At 46.8% G+C, this 20,244-nt stretch overlaps 1 protein-coding gene across 2 annotated transcripts in view; it reads left to right on the top strand.

Annotated features, from left to right (window-relative positions):
* The first annotated feature begins 759 nt into the window (after nt 1–759).
* Nucleotides 760–20,244, top strand: part of FAM135B (family with sequence similarity 135 member B) — a 283,976-nt gene continuing 264,491 nt past the window's right edge. For both annotated transcript variants that reach the window (XM_077847362.1, XM_077847361.1), the window contains exon 1: nt 760–894. The gene's annotated coding sequence lies outside the window, so the exon portion shown is untranslated. The remainder of the gene's footprint in view (nt 895–20,244) is intronic.

Below are 20,244 nucleotides of genomic sequence, written 5' to 3'. Positions count from 1 at the left end.
GCCGCCCTCCACTGGGGCGACCCTCCCTCGGGGCGACCCTCCCCCGCCTCCCCCTCCCCCGCGGCGACCCCTCCCCGTTCCCGGGGCGGCCCCTCCCCCAGGACGACCCCCCCCCCGGGGTGACCCCTTCCACGCGCCTCCCCCTCCCCCGGGGCCCCTCCCCCGTCTCCCCCCGGGGCGGCCCCTCCCCCGCGCCTCCCCCTCCCCCGGGGCCCCTCCCGCCCCTCCCCGGGGCTCCGCCAGGGGCCTCGCGCGCCGCCGCCGCCCAGCCCCGCACGCGGGAGGGCGCCCCGGGGCGGCGGACTGAGCATGCTCGTGCGGGCGGCGGCGGCGGCGGCGGGCGCCCCCCAGAGGCCGGCGGGCAGCGTGCGGGGCGCGGGCTGGCGCGGAGAGGGCCGGGGCGGGGGCGGGGCGCGGGGTCGGGGCGGGGCGGGCGCGGGCGCGGGCGCGGGCGCGGAGAGCCGAGAGCCGAGAGCCGGGAGCCGGGAGCCGGGAGCCGGGAGCCGGGAGCGGACCCGCAGGCGCCAGCGCGGCCGGCCGCGTGCTCCTCCGCAGTGCTGGCCGCCCGCCCCGAGCGCCGCCTCCCCCCGGCCCGGCTGGCGGGGCTGCCCGGAGGCCGCGGCGGGCAGCTGTTGCGCCGCGAGGGGGCAGCTGCGGAGTTCCATAACCATAGCAACCGCATCAGCACCGCGGCGGCGCGGCGGCGGCGCTCGCTCCTCCTCCGGCAGCCTCGCCGGGGCCCGAGACCCAGCGCGCGGGCGCCCGGACCCCGCGGAGCGCCCCCCGCCGCTGCGGAGAGCGGGCTCGGAGGGAGGGAGCGGCGCGGCGCGGAGCCGGGGAGCCGGGGAGCCGGGGAGCCGGGAGCCGGGGAGCCCTGCAGCGGGAGGCAGGCAGGTGAGCGCTCGGGTCGGCGGCGGCAAACTCTCTCTCGGTGGCGGTGACGTTTCTGGGAGCGTGGTTGCCAGTTGGATGGCTTTCTGTTACTTAACAGGGATTCCGCCGCGAAATGTGGTTATCTCCTTCGGTCTCCCCTCCGGGCCGCCCCCCGCCCCCAGCCCTCTGCCCTCTAGCCTCCGGGCACCTCTGGGCAGGTGTGAGAGGGCGGGGAGGGGACGTCCGGGCTGATGGGGGGGGGGGGGGACGCGCTGGGCGAAGGCGGTGGTCCCCGCAGAAGTCCCAGATGGAGGCTGCAGGGAGCACATCCAGACCCTTGTGCAGGCGGGTCCCCCGAGCCCGTGAGCCCCGGAGGAGCCGGTGTCGGGGGGTGACGGGGAGCAGTGCGAGCGATGCTCTGTGATCCGGGCTGACCCAGAGACCTGTTCTCCCTGTGGCTCGGCTGGGGACAGAGCTGGAGGCGGGGGGGGGGGGGGGGGGGGGGGGAGGGGGGCGACACTGCAGCTCAGCTATGACATGCAAAGGAACCAGAGCGCACACCAGCTCTGGATCTGTAAAAGTCGGCTTCAACCCCAGCAACCAGCAACCGGAGGGGACATTCGGGCAAGGGAAGTAGTAACTATTACCATTTCGGGACCCAGGGGTATCCCTGGAGTTTATCACGTTATACCGCCTTTGACTGCTGGGGGTGGAGTGGGACTAGGTGGAGAATTAGGAACAAGCAATCCAAATGCCCCTTCCTTTTCTCCTCACCTCATTTCTAGCCCTCCTTCCCCCCCCACACCCCCTCACCACCACTATTGTCAGCAAAACAATGCTCCAAGGAGTATAATAACACTCTTTGTCCCCTTGGCCACCCAGGGCTCCAGCCTTTGGCAGACTATCTCACTTTGAGACAGCTAGAGAATTTTGCTTGGGTGCTCTGTTTGAACTAGGGAAGCATTGGTTTTTCATCAGGTTCTGAGGCTCCTCCTATTAAGAGATGTATGTATCAGCTGAGAGTCCACTCGGAGGGATGGACCGTCACCTGCGTCTTCAGGCCAGAGAGAGGGGCAGAGGTGTGGGCAATGATTCCAGCTCCGTGGGGGCCAGCGCCACAGAAGAACATAGAAAAGGCTGATAAAGTTAGGTGAATGATTTGGGTCTAAAGGCTCTGGCATATGGGTAAATGGGTCTCTGGGTAATTTCCAGGATGGGCAGCCACTGACTTTTATAGGGCTTTCTCTTTATACCCTGGCCTCGGGGGACAGTGATAAGTCCCAGTAAAAAGGCCATGTTTTTTAATTGGGCTTTTAATTTATGCTGTAGTTATGTTGCCTGAGGGGATGTGATTTGACCAGCATTTCATCTGGGATTCATGTCATAATGAGGATGGTATTACTGTATTCCAGGCAGATGGTAAGGTGTAGAGAAAAGAGGACGAGATTGGGGAGTCAGAAGACATGGTTTTGAGCTCTCATTTAGCCATACACTTGCTGTGTGACCTTGAATTTGCTCCACCGTGCTGTGACTTCTTCCTCTCATCTGTAGAATGGGGATGCTGACAGCTCTTGCACCTTGCCAGGCTCTTGTGACAATCGAGTGGGATGATGGAGAAGATGGGCGGAGAAAGGCTTTTCAAAACCTAATGTGCCATGCACGTGAAAAGAATTGTCATTTTCTGAGGAGGCTCCCTTGCTCAGATCAGCAAGTCATTACACAGACATCAGCTTGGAAACAGGGGCAGAAACGTTGGTCAGTGACTCACAGTTGAAACGCCGTAATCTAGCCCAAGATACACTCAGGGAAATCTAAAGAGGCCTTTATCAGGGGAAACACAGCATGTCATCCTTGTTTACAAATGATGAAGGTCAAGAGCTTTGGCGTCCGATGCAGAATTTGGGAACACTGAGGTCTGCTCACCCCAGAGTTGGACTAAGTGCTCTAGAGTGTCCAAAGGGATTTGCACATAGTAGGGACTTGTTTAAATGTTGGTTAGGCGGATACATTGGGCATGTTGTGAGTTCCTTGTGGGCGGGATTCAGCTTTATACAACTCTGCACTGTGATAGTAGATGCTTACCGAATGTTTGCCCAATTTGACTGAATGCTTTCCGCCTGATGTAATTGCCTAGGGAAGCATAATTTCTGGAAGGAGCCAGGACTGCCTTATGAAAACTATTCTCTGCTCTTTTATACCCTGCTCACACTGGCCTCTCTGCCTGTAATGACCATTTTGCACTTCCCACTTCCCTTGGTGACCCAATTCCAATGCCTCTTCCGATGGGAAGGCATCCCGAGCTGTCTCCCCTGGGCTCCCACAGCACCGTAGACCTACCTGCTCTGGGTCAGCCTGTGCTGTGTCATGTTGTCGTTGCTCACACGTATGCCTGCCCTCTCTAGAGTTCATGCTTCCTGAGGGTAGGAACCTCGCCTTATTCTAGCACAGTTGTGGCCCTGGCACCTTGCAGACGACCGCCCCGGTGAGTGGCTGAGTAAGTGGAGAAGCCTTACCTGCAGCATGACCACCTGCACCGGAAGAGAGGTTCATACAAAGGCTGTCCCAGCGGCCTCCTGCCATCTCAGTATGTGCAGCAAGCCGGAAGGATGCTTGCTGGGTTGTTGTGCATTACGTAGGGTCAGCCCACTGAAGCACAGTGAAGGAGAACAGAAACACATATTTTGCCTTAAAATGCTCATTTTTTTTCAAGTGGGTACTTTAGAATAACTGTAATCTAGTACTGAATGGCCTTCATATAACATTTGCTGAAAACATCTGATGGAATCTTTTAAGCTTAAAACGCATTTCTCTCCTTTCAATTTCTTTCCTTGATTTCAGCTCTAATGTTATGGAAAAGGACATAGATTAGAGCAAGAAGTTTGAATCTGGTCCTGTGGGGACCTGGAACTAGGATACTTGGTCTCCTCATGCCTCAGTTTCCTCATTTGTAAAGCGTGAACGATAATACTGTCCATTGGTGCTGAGTGCTTGGAGTGAATGAGTGGCCATGCACTCAAAGCAGTTCATGAACTGTACAATACTCTACTCAATAAATTATTTATTTTCCTTACTTTTTTTTTTCTTGTTGTTCTGGAAAATGAGCAAAATCTCTACATCTAGTTACACTGCACCAGACGAGATGGGCTAGAAATTCTGGCTTCTCCACTTGTTAGCTTCAGGTGACCTTCAGTAAGTCATTTTGTCCCCGTCAGCCCTTTTGCCTTACCTGGGTAGCGTTACAACAACAGCCACCTTTCAAGATAGGTTGGGAACATGTACACCAGGACAGTACACCTGTAATTGCCAGTGAAGGTTTGGGAATTTTTGGAAATGCACTGGGGCCATTTCCTCCTTGTATTTTATCTACCTTCCTTATTGGGGTTGGAGGGTGGGGAGGTAGAGGGAGAACACCACGTACACCCAGAGAGTCTCTCATGCGAGATGCCACTAGGGAGTAGAAGAAGCTAAAGATTTCGATTTTCGGACTGAATTGTCACTCCCGCCCTGACACAGACTGCTTACAGGACTGTCGACCTGGGCCCTCACCTCACCTCTCTGGGCCTTGGTTTGAAGGATTCCCATGGCCCCATCTAGCTCTGCTCTCTCAGCGTTTCCATACTACGGGTCTCCTCACCAAAGCTATGGCTGTGACTCTTGGCTGTCCTTTCTATCAAGATTCGTCATTTGTCCAAACTTTACATTTTAATTTGGTATAACCAGCATATTTCTTTTCTTTTAGAATTTTCCCAAGTCTAGAAGAGCAGTGTCCCCAAGGCGATCCTGGGACTTAGAAAGTGTTGAATACTGTTTGCTATTCATCCATAACCCAGCTCAATTCTTATCCAGCCCCAGATAAGATACTAGGCTGCCCTGTCCATGTTGGAAGACCTCCTTCATTCAAAATAGAAGAAACTAGGGGCACCTGGGTGGCTCAGTCAGTTAAGCATCCGACTCTTGGTTTTGGCTCAGGTCATGATTTCAGAGTCATGGGATCAAGCCCCACATTGGGCTCTGAGCTCAGCAGAGAGTCTGCTTGGGATTCTCTCTCCCCCTCTCCTCAAATAAAATGAATAAATAAAATCTTAAACAAAACCAAAATAGACAAAACTATTTGATTGAAGCCTGATCTTACCCGAGAGAGCTGGAGGAGATTTGCAGACATCTCTAATATTCGCTGAGCTTCCCAGACTCTGAGTGCTCAGCAGTGTCAAATGTTTCTGTTCAAACATGAATCATTTCTAGGTGGCTGCACACCAATCTCAGGAGTAATTCCTGAGGGAGATTTTAGCACCGCGTAGGAGACTGGAGCCGTGGGCCAGGACTCTTTCCTGTGGCCTTCCACCTGCCCTGTGCTTGGAGAGGCACTGTGGTGTGCCCAGTATAGGAAATCTGAGTCCGTAGTCTGCTCTGTGCCACTCATCCTGCCAGGCCTTGAGAGTCAACTGTGAGCACCACTGGGATCTGCCCCATGTAGCTGGGGGAGCAGGTGTGGGGATAGACTAGGGCAAACCAGCCAACATAAGGTTCTGTAGGGGGGAAAAAGACAAGGTGTTTTTTAACATGCTTCCTGGTAGGGGCCTCCAAGAAAGGCTTCACAGAAGAGAGAGATTCTAAGCTGAAGTCAGGCAATTTCCAAATGGAGACGGCAGGGAAGGGCCATCAGGAGGAGGAAGTAACGCGCAGAGCTGTGGAAGCAAGAGGTAGCAGAGAGCTGAAACAGATGAGCAGGGCTGGGGCGCAAGGAATGGAAAGGCGTCCCCTGAGGCCAAGGGGATAAGGAGCCACATCATTGAGAGTTTCAGGAGCCACACTACAGAGCGTGTGGTCTAACCTGAAGGTGATGGGAGCCTAGGAAAGGTTTAGAGTTGAGCAGAACATATGTGCTTTGATAAATATTAGCCACATGCTCAGAGTGCCAGGAGATGTTCTAAGTGTTTGGGGTGAATACCAATACCACCCCTAGTTCGTTTCCCAGAGTTAGCAGAACATAGCTGGAGAGTAGAGGTTGGATTAGAGAAGATTAGATCAGTGGAGAAATGTGGTGGCCTCTAGGAGACTTGGCAGATAAATGAATACACGGCATCATTTATCTGAGAAGTCTCAATGGGACACATGTGATGACTATTGGTGCAGGTCAAGGGGAGGAAGGAGTCAAGGGTGACACTCAGGTCTTTCTTTTGGTCCCTACTATGATTACTCTGGTTCAAGCCCCTTCATCTCTCATCTGGACAAATACACCAGGCTCTTAACTGACATCCCTGCCTCTGCCTCTGCTCTGTGCATGGCAGCTAGAGGGATTTTTGTCAAACTAAAACCAGATGTAATGAGAACGCTTGGCAAATTGCAAGTGTATGATTACCTACGGTCACCACGCTACGCTTTGGCTCTGCAGAACTTACTCATCTTACCTACCTGAAACTTTGTACCGCTGAGCAGCCCCAGCCTCTGATAACCTCCTTTCCACTCTCTGCTTCTACGAGTTTGACTGTTTTAGGCTCCATGTTTAAGTGAGATCATACAGTATTTGCCTTTCTGTGCTTGTCTTAGTTCACATGGCATGATAACCTCCAGGTCTGTTCATATTGTCACAGTGGCAGGGTTTCTTGTTTTTTAAGACCAAATCATGGTCCACTGTATGTTTAGACCACATTTCTTCTACTTATTTATCCACTGATGGATATTTAGTTTGCTTCCGTATCTTGGCTATGATGAATAATACTATAGTGAACATGGGAATTCAGGTATCTCTTAGAAATCTGGATTTCAATTTCTTTGGACATATACTGAGAAGTGGGATTGCTGAGTCATATGGTAATTCTATTTTTAATTTTTTTCAGAAGCCTCCATGTTGTTTTCCATGATGGCTCTAGCAATTACTTTCCCACCAACCGTGTACCAAAGTTCCCTTTTCTTCACCTTCCCGCCAACCCTTACCTTAGTTTTTTAAAAATAATAATCATTTTAGCAGATGTGAAGTGATATCTCATTATAGTTTTGATTTGCATTTGCCTGATGATTAGCAACGTTGGACACTTTTTCATGTACCCACTGAAGATGAGTAAGAAGAGATACACATGGAACTTCTTTGGAAATATGTCGATACAGGTCCTTTGTCTATTTTTTGATTGGGTTATTTGTTTTTATGGTCTTGGATTATATGAATTCTTTACATATTTTGGATATTAACCCCTTATTAGATAAATGGTTTGTAAATATATAGTCCCATCCTGTAGGCTGCTTTTTGACTCTGTTGATTGTTTCCTTTGCTATGCGGACACCATTAGTTCGAAGTAGTCCTACTTGTTTATTTTTTTGTTTTGTTGCCTGTGATTTGGGTGTCATATCCAAAAACTCATTGCCAAGACCAGTGTCAGAGAAGCTTTTTCCCTATTTATTATTTTAGGAGTTTTTAAGTTCCAGTTGTATGTATAAGTCTAATCCATTTTGGGTTTTGTGTATAGTGTAAAATGAAGGTTTAATTTTACTCTTTTACATGTGAATATCGAATTTTGCTAATACTATTGATCAAAGAGACTGTTCTTTCCTCATTGTGCATTGTTGACACCCTTGTCAGAGATTAATTAAACATATATGCGTGGGTTTATTTCTGGGCTCTTTATTCTGTTCCATTGACATATGTGTCAGTTTTTATGCCAGTACCATACTGTTTTAATTCCTGTGGCTTTGTCATATAATTTGAAATTGAGAAATGTGATGCCTCCAGCTTTGTTTAACAGTGAAAGGGTTTTATACTGGAAGACCGAGACACATAGGCGTTTTGGATTCAGGCTGCAGGATACAGAATGCATGGGAGGGGTGTAAGATGAGAAGCATAGAGACTTGGTGGGAGGCTCTTGCAGGAAATCCAGGGTGTGTGGAGGTAATGATGGCTATCAGCAAGGTTAAGGTTATAGGGATGAAGAAAGAACAGATTCAAGAGCTGTTAAGGCAGTAGCCTGTTGGGAGTATTGGACAACCCAGCATACAATGTCTAAAAGCGGAGAGGCATCAAGGATGATGCTTAGTCTTCTGACCTCAAGGAATGGGCTTGTTGCTGTCCCCTACCCTGAGGACACAGGCAAAAGAACAGAGTTTGAAAGGGAACATGAGTTCTGTTTTGAATAAGTAGATTTTTAGGTCTCTGAGGACATCTCTGTACGTTTTTGGCAATTAAAGATCTCCGTCAAGCCCAGAATAGAGTACTTGGCTGAATATAGACTTGGGGAATCATCAGCACATAGACGCTAATTGAGAGCAGGGGAGTAGACTTGATCACCCAAGGGAAGTATATAGAATGAGGCGATAAAGATGTTCTTTTAGGATCACCGGGTCTCTACCACCGCCCTTTCCAAAATGAAACAAAAAAGACAAACGCACTCGATAGCTTCCCCTTGCCTTCAGAGCTTCTTTTTTTTTTTAATTTATTTTTTATTGGTGTTCAATTTACCAACATACAGAATAACCCCAAGTGCCCGTCACCCATTCACTCCCACCCCCCGCCCTCCTCCCCTTCCACCACCCCTAGTTCGTTTCCCAGAGTTAGCAGTCTTTACGTTCTGTCTCCCTTTCTGATATTTCCCACACATTTCTTCTCCCTTCCCTTATATTCCCTTTCACTATTATTTATATTCCCCACATGAATGTGAACATATAATGTTTGTCCTTCTCCGACTGACTTACTTCACTCAGCATAATACCCTCCAGTTCCATCCACGTTGAAGCAAATGGTGGGTATTTGTTGTTTCTAATAGCTGAGTAATATTCCATTGTATACATAAACCACATCTTCAGAGCTTCTTACGGTCATTCCACACTGCTGCTAGGACAAGTCTCTGCCTCATGTTTCCGTGATTCCTTCTCTGCCTCATCTAAGACTTTCCTGTGAGATGCCTTTCTGGACCACCACCTCCAAACAAATGCTTCCCATCACCAGTCGTGGACCTCGCTGTGTTTTTCTCCATAGCATTCATCCCTGTGTGTGCACCGGCAATATTATTACAGATGTGTTTGTTTGCCTTTCTTATCGACTCTCTCCTCTGCAAGATGGTGAGCTCCTTGGTTGCAGGGACTTTGCCGTGTTTACAGCCGCCCCAAACACTTAGAACATCTCCTGGCACTCTGAGCATGTGGCTAATATTTATCAAAGCACATACAGAAGAAAAGAATGCCAGGAATCTTCAATAATGGAATAACAGTTTTTCAGTTTAAGCACAAATAACCATAGCCTTGTGTAAGTACCACTTAGAACTTCTGGTCAGGTGGTAGGCTTCCAGTTCAGGAGTACACTGACCTGTCTAGTCTCTTTTTCCCTGGGACTGACTGTTCTTGTTTGAAAACTGAAGGTCTTGCCTCCTGGAAAGCCCTCCCTCCCTCTTCCCCCAGTCCTGGACAAACCGAATTGGTTTCTCTAATTTTGCCATTTGTTAGCCAGGTGACCCTGGACAGTTACTTAGCCTCAGGAGATAGAAGCTCCTCTCTTAGATCCTGAGATATAGGCCTACCCTCTACATCCTGAGCATAGAGCCTGGAATGGTTCCTGTACAGGTACTTGATGGAGGGGTGCTCTCAGCTGAAACCTGACAGGAAGGGAGGACAGAGGAGCTGGGTGAGGAGGAGAATGGGCCTAGATGTACGTGTAGCCTTAGCTGGTTTTCCTGCTCACACGGGGAGCTGTGAGGTACACATGGCTCTACAACATTTTCCACCTTGAGGCAAGGTCATTTCCCTAAATCCGACTCCAGGAGACATATATGCCAGGTATTCCCCAGCAAAGCAGCTTGGATCAGCTGAGGAAGATTCTCAGGAGAGTAGAGCAATGATGGGTTGTTATCAAGCTGCCACAGAAGCTGGGTGATGCGTGTACCAGCCTGGTAGAGGGTGTGAGGGTGGGGCGTCAGTTGTGTTGGCTACATTCTAATTGGTATTTCCACTATTGGTCCCAAGTCTTCCTATAAGACAAAGCTACTGCTTTGGATCTTATGACGTTCAGTCACAAGACCCTGTGATCCTCATAGAATGTCTGTGCCCTAAGGAAGTCACGAAAACGTACTATAAAAAAATCTCCCTGAACTTTGTAATGCTCGGAACCCAAAGAGCCCTGCTGTGATTTCCCTTCCTGATTTAGCCATGCCTTCTCCTGCTCCTCTCTTGAAAGCATCATGGGTCAGGGCAGATTGCAGTGGGATGCCAGCTACACTGGTACCTACTAGCCTGACCAGTCACGCACTGGCCTTTTGCTCATAGCCTACTCTCCAGGCCCTGATCATTCTGATTCCTGGACCTTGGTTTTCCTCAACACCCTGAGTCCTACTGTTATTATCTTGGATGCCTTCTATGGCCAGTTCAATGACTCCTATAGCACCTTGGCCTTCACTGTCTCAGCTTGGAGAGCTTTGCCTCTACTCCACTCAGACATGCCTTCGTTCATACATCATACCTGATATATATACCAAATCATCTGTTGAACACAGCCTGCTTGCTTAGCTTGCTTGCTAAATTCTTCCATTGGTGCCATTTTTTTATTTCATGCCAATCTCGGGTCAAGTATCTCTCTCCTTTTAATTCATTAGCCTTCTTGTTCTATAACCCCCCTTTTTATCACTACTCTGGGGGGCGGTTTCTATGGCATACAGTTTCCACAATAGTCTTCCTGATAACCTGGTAATAATCCCAGCTTCTCTCTAGGATATTGTGCTACTTTATCTGTGGTGACCTTAGTTTCTTTCTTTCTTTCTTTCTTTCTTTCTTTCTTTCTTTCTTTCTTTCTTTTTTTAAGATTTATCCATTTATTCATTCAGAGAGAGAGAGAGAGAGAGGCAGAGACACAGGCAGAGGGAGAAGCAGGCTCCATGCAGGAAGCCCAACGTGGGACCCGATCTTGGATCTCCAAGATCACACCGGGGCGGCAGGCATCGCTAAACTGCTGCGCCACCAGGGCTGTCCCTTAGTTCTGTAAAACAATGATAATAGGCAACCCATAAGGAATTTTTAATGAAAATGAAATTTAAAAAAATAAATAAACCAAGTTAAATAAAATCTATTATCATCATTGACCCACAGTCGGTGTTTCATCAGTGTTTATTCTGATTAGAGGCTGATATGTATACTTCAATGTCAACAAAGTGTATGGTGAGATTGACCCTCTACTATGAAAACTGAGGAGGCTGGGTGAGACCTTTCCTTGAATGGAACATCCCCACGGGGTGAACCAAGGGATATCTATTAGGAAGGATCGTGGGATCCTCAGTGTAGGAACTTTGGAGATGTTCATGCAGTAGGGGTCTTTGAGGGCATCGAGTGCTAAGTGATCAGCCATCACTTACGTTCAGAAGTGTGACGGTGAGTCATCAGGAAAAACTAAATTATAGTCTGTAAACTCTGCTGAAATAAGGCAGGGGAGTATACTTTCTAAAATGAGCTACATCAGAAATTGCTAAAATTAAGTATAAAAGTATTTAGTATGGAAGGGATTGGTATAAGTTTTCTGGAAAATTAATTTTTGGGCATATGTCATCCTAGCCGAGATGTTGGTGTAGGAACGGATGGGGGACTGAGCTGGTGGTTTTTGTGAAAACTTGTTGATTTTTAAGTCAGAATATAAAATGAGTCGAAGAATGGATTGCCATTTTTCCCCCCTTAGTTTGTTTAAAGGAAATGTTTAAAGATAAGATTATCCTTGGAATCTTATGCCCAAGGTAGAATTCATCAAACTCGGTATTTTAACATGCTGACTTGTGTTGGCCTTTTGGGAGAATAAAATGAATATTAATATAATTGCTCCTGAATAATAGAATGAGATTTACTTGGTTTTTCTTTCTTTCCCCTTCTTTCTAAGAGCAGGGGGATGCTGGAGACAAAAATGATCATAAATCATCTGTAAGTGACAGGCTGGAATCAAATGACGCGGTGGTGCCGGTAGGAGGGGAAAGGAAGCCCTTTCTAGTACTTACTTCCTGCTGGTGACTGTAGGAAGTCCTTTCCCTGGCTATATTTTTATTTAATCTTCATGCAGGAGCTAGTACCAGCCCTCTCCATAGCTCTGAGGAGACTCAGCACAGAGAGGGGAAGTAATTGGCTCACAGTGCCACAGCTGTAGGAGATGAAGCTTGGACAGGTTCCCCTCAACCTGTCTGATCCTGAAGCTTGTCCCTTCTCAGCCACCTTGCAGATGTCCCTTGTGAAGGACATTTAAAAGTCAGCTGTGGATCATAAAAGCACAACAAAACAAAAAACCCAGAACAAAACTCAAGGACTATTTAGTCAAAATATCTGGCCTTTGACCACTCAGCTGGGTGTGGATTTGAGAAAGTGAGTAAGCTTCTGTTTGACTTGGAATATGAAGGGGGGAGGTGAGGAGGGGATTTGTTTGATGATCCCTATCATCGGTCCGCTTCTAACACCTTTTAATTCTGGAATATGCATGAAAACTGCAAGCATGATTACTCGGAAGGACAGTTTATTTAATTAGGAGCCTGCTTAGGTTAAAAAAAAAAAAAAAGGAAGTAGAAGGAGTAGAAGGAGGGGGAGGAGAAAGAGGAGGAATAGTCCAGGGCAATCTGTGTTCTCCCTACTTGCTCAGGTGAATAGTCAAAATTCTAGGTGTTTACTTTTCCACTTTATACTTTATTGACTGTGTCAGACCGAAATGAAAGCAAATACATTTACTGGGATTGCAGATCTGGCTTTTCTCCATTGTGTGGTTTAATTGAAGTGTCCCCCTAGATGTTTTCACTCAGAGTTAAGTGATTAACATATGTGTCAAAACTTCTGGGATGCTGGTGTAATATATTGTATACATCTGAACTTAAAATCAATATATTACTTTAGCATGCATCTCATTTTAGGTTAAAACTGAGGCTGGGTTGGCTGTAGTGTGAGGCTTGTGGGAATGAAGTGCGTTGGCCTGGAAGCTTCCTTTGCAGGTAATCACGAGGTCCTGATGATGACTGCCAGGGGGATGGAGAGTGAGGTGTCCCTGAACAGGGAGCTGGTTGATCTGCTTACACTTTCAGCACAGTGTGTTATTGTCCCTCAAATACACATATGCACATGTTCACACACACACCCCCCACACCTTCCTCTGGGCAAGCTCCTTACTGATTCAGATTCCCCTCAATTATTGTCTCTTTGGAAAAACTTCTCCCTGTTCCTTGGAAGGTTGCATCTGTCTATGCCCTCTGGCCTCCCGCAGTGGCTGGGCTTAGTTTGACCTGACATCAAACCAAGAGAAGCTGTTGGGTGTGCCGGTCATGCTCTGCTCAAAGCCGAGCTCTGCTCCCATTCGCTCAGCCCCACTCCCAGCCCTGACCCCCAGCAGCGACGTAGGAACACGTTTCCCTGAAGGTTGCAAGGAGAGCATTTGGATTCAGAGAGTCCTGGCCATGTTCCAACTTTGCCACTCGGTAGCTCTGATTTGGAAAGTTACTGAACTTCTCTGAACCTGTTTCTTCATCAGTAAGAGAGGGAAAACCAAGCCACTTTTCTCACAGGTGGCCTGGATGATTAAAGGCCATGCCTACTGCATGCATAGGACTTAGCCAAGTGCCTGCCACAGTGCAAAAGACTGGAGGGAGGATGGCGAATTTATTAGAAAAGGAAGTGTGATCAAGTACACAATGTGTGCCACGCATCATGCTTCAGGCTGCGGTTGCTGTTGAGAACAAGACAGACTTGGTCCCTCTCTCCTAGAACTTGTGTTTTTCCAGTGAGTAGAGGAGGGAGAAGCCAGAAATAGCACGCATTTTCTTTTTTCTTCCTCTGCCAGACAGTGCTCTTGAACACTCATTCATTCATTCATGCATTCATTCAGCAATGTGCAAACACTTTCCCTGGGCCAGACACATACCATGGATTTGCTCATGTCCTCTTCCTAGCAGTTTTGTGAGATAAGGCATCCTACCTGTCCCTTCCCATTGATGAGGATTCTGAAGCTCAGGGTAAGATCAGGTGACTTGCCAGGAATCACATAGATCAGTCTCAAAGCCCAGATTCCAGCTCAGGGAGATTCAGTTCCAGAGCTCTTTCTTGAAGCCCAGCTATCCCATAGAGACATACGGAGTGTCCGAAGAGCACTGTGCGCTGGGATGAGCCACCCTGCTCCTCTTAAGCTCACTTTCTCCATTTGTAAAATGAGAAGTGTTGAAGAGGTTATGCCTTGTGTCCTTTCTGCTGGGCTTCCTTCCACTTACAAATTGTTTCTCTTTCCTTTGAATCTGTCCCTTCTCGGAACCCATCCCATTCCTGCTACTCTTCGTCTATGCCCCCTCGCTTCCTCTCTTTTAGTAGAGGCGTTTGCCTATGTTCTTCTTCCTCCCTAGTAGACTTTGGGAAATTGGAGCTAGAACCCATTTCAGTCCCTCTTTCTCTATGGTCCTTTCCTACCACAGGTTTATGCTAAACGTTTATGTTATTTAATTGTCCAGGTAGGATTTTATTGTACAACCTGAGTGCATGGTCCACAGAAATCGGGCAATCCCAGTTATATCATGGTGCAGATATTTTGGAACCAGTGGATTAAAGCACCTGAGCACACTGACCGCTGCTCCCCATACCAGGTCCCCCTGAGCTGACAATGGTTGGAAGTGGCTCTTGCTTTGCTCTAGCCTGTTCGTGTCACAGAGAATCCCTGTGAAAGCTGCATGGGAAGATTAAATTTTCAGGAATGATAGATCCAGAGCAGAAATCCTCAGGGCCCCCGATCTGGGCATCCAGACCCAGCTAACGGCTGCATTGTTGAGTTTGGTTTATTATTAGCTTTGTCCAGCCTGCATAGTTGGTTCCCAGGAGAACTTCTCTGGAAAGTTCCTGCCCCAGGTTCTCACTTGCTCAGAAGCAGACATTGAGTCTGCCTAATGGGGTAAGCTCCAGGGGATAAACATCAGGAGTTATTTTGGTGGGGAAAATTAGGTACCCAGGGATAACATTTGATTCCATGCCCTTTTGGGCTGAGACTTCAGAGTGCTTTATAATTTAGAACCAAGAACCAAGATAATTTCATGTCATTTATTCATCCAGGAAATGTTACTGAGCACCTACCTTGGGCCAAGTCTACTGCTGAGTATACAAAGGAAGATACAATCATTATCTTCAGCATCATCCCAATAACTAATGTGATTGAACTTATTGTAGCAGGCATGATGTTAAGCACTTTGCATGCATTTAAGCATTTAATCTGTAAAGTGGCCAACTCCAGAGATGCAATTCACATTTTATTCTATAGACACCTGAAGGTAGGACATTTGTTACCTACAGCACATTATCCTTTGGAGTTGTGTTACTTGGAATTATAGAATAGCGGCCCTAGGGCTACCTATATTTTACAGATAATTTAGAGAAGATAAAGATCACAGCTTTCGTAGGTAGAGATAGTAGATTTAGAAGTACCTTTAAACATCTTTTGAGTGCCCAATAAGGCTAGAGCACTGCTCTACAGGTTTCAGGTTATGGATGAGAAGGCCGATGATTAAGACAGATGACCTAAAAGTAATTCATTAATTGCCGTAGCAAAGCCAGTCATAGGGTGCTCTCTGGAAGTTCAAGGAAAGGAGGAACTATAAAGCCAAGGAAAGCTCTGTGGAGGAGGTGATGTGTACCTCAGTCCTGATAGGCCCGTTGTACATCTACACGGTGGGGCTGGCAGGGAAGAGCCATCCTGAGGCAGAGGAAGAACCCGTGCAAAGATAGGGACCTGCCGAAAGATGGGGTTTCCCGGGGACTTGTTACTAGACCAGCTGGAATGGCTGGGGCTCTGAGAACATGTGGTGATGAGGAGGTGGCAGGAGGTGGGAGTGATAAGGTTTGCAGGCAACGGGATGGAACGAGGTGTCATGGGAATGGGTTGAGATTGTATCTTGTTGTGGGAGAAGAAACTATGTGTAGTTGTGCATCAGTCAGAACTGGCTTTAGCTGGAGCAACTGAAATCCAGTGACAGTGGCATATCCAAATAGAGACGTGTTTTTTTCATGCAACTATTGGTCTGGCTTGTATAGTTTTTTTTGTGGGAAATCAAGAACCCAGTCTCCCCAAACCTCCTTCTCTGCCATCTTTAGCCTGAAGTTTTCTTTTTCAGATTCATGCTTGTAAGACCTCTTCTCTACCATCAAGCATGGAGTCCATATTCCAGATGTATAGGAAGCAGGAAGGGTGAGGAGGAATTGGCATGTGTCAGCCAAGTTTATCTCTTTTGATCAGAAAAACAGTAGCTTTCTCATAATTCCATCCAGTAGATGTTTTCTAACATCTGCTTGGTCTGAGCTAGGTCTCATGGCAACCACTAACCAAAAGGGCATCTCAAGAGGTGCTTATTTGGGCATGTGGTTGTGCCGGAAAAAAAAATCAAGGTTCTGTTTAGTAAGGGTGGATGTTGGATTAGCAAATACCAGTGCCCACCATTGTGACTGACATGATCAGCTTATATTTACAAAAACGGCTTTGGTAACCACCAAGGGGCAGATCTTGCAACCATCAAGGGTGGAGTGTTCATAATGAACAAACAGGTAAATAAGTGAACATGACGATAATATAGGGCACGGAAGATCAATGGTGAAGTAGGGGACAGATGAAGGAGTGCTTCACCCCGTGTGGGACATGGTCTAGGTAGAAGTGTCCCAAGGAAGTAACCATGGAGTTGAGTGTAGGAAGAGCATGGGAAGGTAACAATGAAGAGGTGAGGACATGCAGGAAGGTTTGGAGGAATGAGATCACATGATACTTGCTGGCAAATGTCTATACTTCATCCTACTGATTAGGATAGAAAGGGAGCAAAGATGTGAGGCTTGAAAGAGAAGAGGAGGCCAACTGGAGGGGAAGCCTGCCTTCTCAGGAGCCATAGGTGTCCCTCTTCAGCAGAAATCTTTGTAGGAGCTACACCGTAGATGGCTCAGGTGCCAAGAGGAACAACCTGCACAGGATGACACAGAGTTCACTCTGGCTTAAAGAACCTCATGCTTTTCAGAAGCCATCTGTCTCTTGCAGAAACTCCCTAGGCATCACTTTTTAGAGTCCCTACAGTCACATGTATCTCTACATTTTAAGAATCCCAAGAAGGCACCCATTAAATATCCATAGTTCTCCCAGTCCAGATGCAGTCTACCCAATGGGTCATTTCACAGGAAGCAGTGTTGTGTAGTGATATGGTGGACACAAACTGTCATTCTCTGTTTCCAAGGAAACAGACTAGAAAGTTTATGCAGTGGTCAGGTTCTTCATTCAGAAGGGGAAAGACACTTGCTAACCCTTTGTCCAGAGCCTTTTGATTTGTAGGCTACTGAAAAGCATGGGAGGGTTTTTGGTATCAAGGAACCCTGAACAGTTTTTTTATTTAGGAACCATTCTTAGGCTTTGTGGTAGATTATGAGATAGGGCTGTGATGGGCCCCCATAACTGGATGGGAGGCTATTTTGTTTCCTGTTTACTTTTAAGAAATTTCACTTTTTAGAGCAGTTTTAAGCTCACAGAAAAACTGAGGAGAAAGTACAGAGAGTTCCCATATATCCCCGCCCCCCTCCCCCGATGCACAGCATCCCCTGCTATCCACGTCCTCTACCACAGTGATACATCTCTTAGAGTTGATGAACCCATACTGGCAACATCATTAACACTGAAAGTCCAGAGTTTACATCATGGGTTCTTGATGCTGTATATTCTATAGCTTTGGACAAATTTATAATGATCTATATGTACCATTTTAGAATCATGTAGAATAGTTTCCCTGCCTTACAAATTCTCCATGCCCTGCCTTCTTAACTGTTCCTCCTTCAACCCCTGCAATCATGAATCCTTTTACTGTTTTCATAGTTTTGCTTTTTCCAGAATGTCATAGAGTTGGAATCCTACAGTGTGTAGCCTTCTCAGATTGGTTTCTTTCACTTGGTAATGTGCATTTAAGTTTCCTCCATGTGTTTTTATGGCTTGATAGCTCATCTGTTTTTAGTGCTGAATAGTATTTTATTATCCAGATGTACAAGTTTCTCTGTTCACCTACTGAAGGAATCTTGGTTCTCAAGTTTTAGCAATTATAAATTAAAGTTCTATAAACATGAGTGTGCAGGCTCTCACGTGGACATGTTTTTGGCTCATTGGGTAAATACCAAGGAGCACGTTGCTGAATCATAGCATAAGGATATGTTTAGTTTTATAAGGAACTGCGTCTCTGTCTTTCACAGTGGCTAAGGCATTTTGCATTCCCATCAGCAATGAATGAGAGTTCCTATTGCCCCAGATCCTATCCGGATCTTGTGTTGTCGGTATTTTGCTTTCCAGGTAGGACGTAGTGGGACCTGGAGATGGAGTGAACAAATTCTAGAACTGTTGCAGGTTTTGACTGACAAATCTTGGTGACAGATTCCCTCTGGGTGTTAAGGGAGCATGTTGAATCTGGATGACTCTGAGATTCCTTTTGGGGAGATGGGATGGATAATGATGCTACTTACAAATACAGAGGAATAAAGGAGAAAGGGCTAAGCTTTTAGAGCTATAATATGGTGTCTCCTCAGGAGCCACCCACAGAGTCCATGACTGTTGGGAGAGGTTTGGAATGAGGACCGAAATACAGGTGTTATTGGCTTGAAGGTTGTAGTTGAATGCATGAGATTTGATGTGACTCCCCAGTTAGAGTATTTGAATTCTTTCCTACAGAAAGATAAGAGAAGCAGGAAAAGAAACACAGAAGTAAAACTCACAGAAGAAGAGAGAGCTATGACTGAGTCTCCTTAGATGCTGGCCTCTGTACTTCCACTTGACCTTTTCTCCTTTGTCCCTGAAGCTGTGAGATAGGTAGGTCTATTATTCTCATTTTGCAGCAAAGGAACTGAGACTCAGAGAGTAAATAATTTGCCCAAGGTCACACAGTTAAGGAAGGATAGAACTGGCATATTATTTGGAGTCTGTCTGGCTTCAAAGCACTCACTCTGCTCAGCCACCTACATCATCCTCCACAAGTGGTGCCGGCAGCGCTGTCCACTGTATTCCGCTGGGCACGTTTCAGCTCTCCACGCTGGAAAGAAGGAACCAGGGCTGTGTTTACTTCCCGTTGTCTGGCTGACTCAGTACAATGGTTTTGCGACTCTCAGATAGAATCACTGAATCTATTTAAATTTTTCTGTAAGACAAGTTGATAAAGTCAAATAAAACATGAAATACTGATCTTTATGTAATGTGCATAACAAATCAATCCCAAGGCACTCTTTGTAGCAGGAGTGATCCTCAGGAGTGGCTATAGTTTATGCACAATTTACATAATGCTTGGACTGAGTTAAAACAATAAAATTACAACTGAATAGACAATGCTCACTCACTTTTTCTTTCTCTCCTACTGGTAGGTTAAAAAAAGAAAGTAACCCCAAAATAACTACCAGTTGGTCAAGGACAGTTCTGTTCTTGTTTGTTTTCACTTTTGTTTCTTAATCGCTCTGATGATGGCCAATCTCTTGGTTGTATGCTAGTGAATTACTAGTGCATTATTCTCTTTGGCAGCAAATAGCTGCCTTCAGTATCCAGAGAGCCTTTAGGAAATTGCTTTAAAAGACATTAATCGGAATCTGCTTGGAGCAATGGCTTTGATTCCTTATTGTCCCCATTTTAAGAATGACCATCTCTTAGCAGTTAGAAGGGAAATGGTTATAAGAGTTTGGAGCTCCCTGAGGTATATATTTCCCACAGAATATGGGCTCTGGTGGGAAGGAGCAGGACAAAAGCCTGGAGAAGCAGCAGAGACTTTACGTAGCAGAGAACTGTGAAAGGCGTACCAGGCATGCTGTGCCTCCTCTTGCAGACACCATGGCATCTTACAAGATTGTTCAGCAAGGGAATGACATGAAAAGATTTTAGATTTTTTTAATGGATTTTTCTGTGGCCATGAGGTGTGGCTATGGGTTGGGTCAGGCTGGATATAGGTCAGTACTTTTTATTCTTAACCATTTCAGAATCTTCTCCTACTGGATCATCCATTCATTTTCCTCAGCCAGGAGCAGGAGTCATTCTTCCCACAGATTCCTCTGTTAACCTTAAAAACAAAATCCTCAGTTATTCTATGAGCAAATGGGTTTATTCAAAACTAGCAGAGAAGTACAGCTGGGGACAGGCAAGCCACTGAACAGTAGGGAGGAATGCCCTTTTATAGAGGGAAGGGGGTGTGTGTGTGTTGGGAGGGCTGTTGTACAACCAAGGTCCATTGGAGTAACAAGGAGAATGAAATATAGTGACTTCTCATTGGCTGGGCTGTGACAGTCTCTCATCCGCTGGGTGGTCGCTGGGGGAGGAGAGAATCTGTCCTCTTTCTCTTGTAGTGAAGTACTATGGGCTTGACTTGCTAGGTAGGACTTGCAAAGTGCATCCCTTCTGGTTGGGTCTGCAGTTGACTAGGGGTGGAGCCT

Source organism: Canis aureus, chromosome 14 (assembly GCF_053574225.1).
Source record: "Canis aureus isolate CA01 chromosome 14, VMU_Caureus_v.1.0, whole genome shotgun sequence".
NCBI classification, from domain to species: domain Eukaryota; kingdom Metazoa; phylum Chordata; class Mammalia; order Carnivora; family Canidae; genus Canis; species Canis aureus.
The sequence above is the reverse complement of the archived record's forward strand: the minus strand, read 5'-3'. Positions and strand labels throughout refer to the sequence as shown.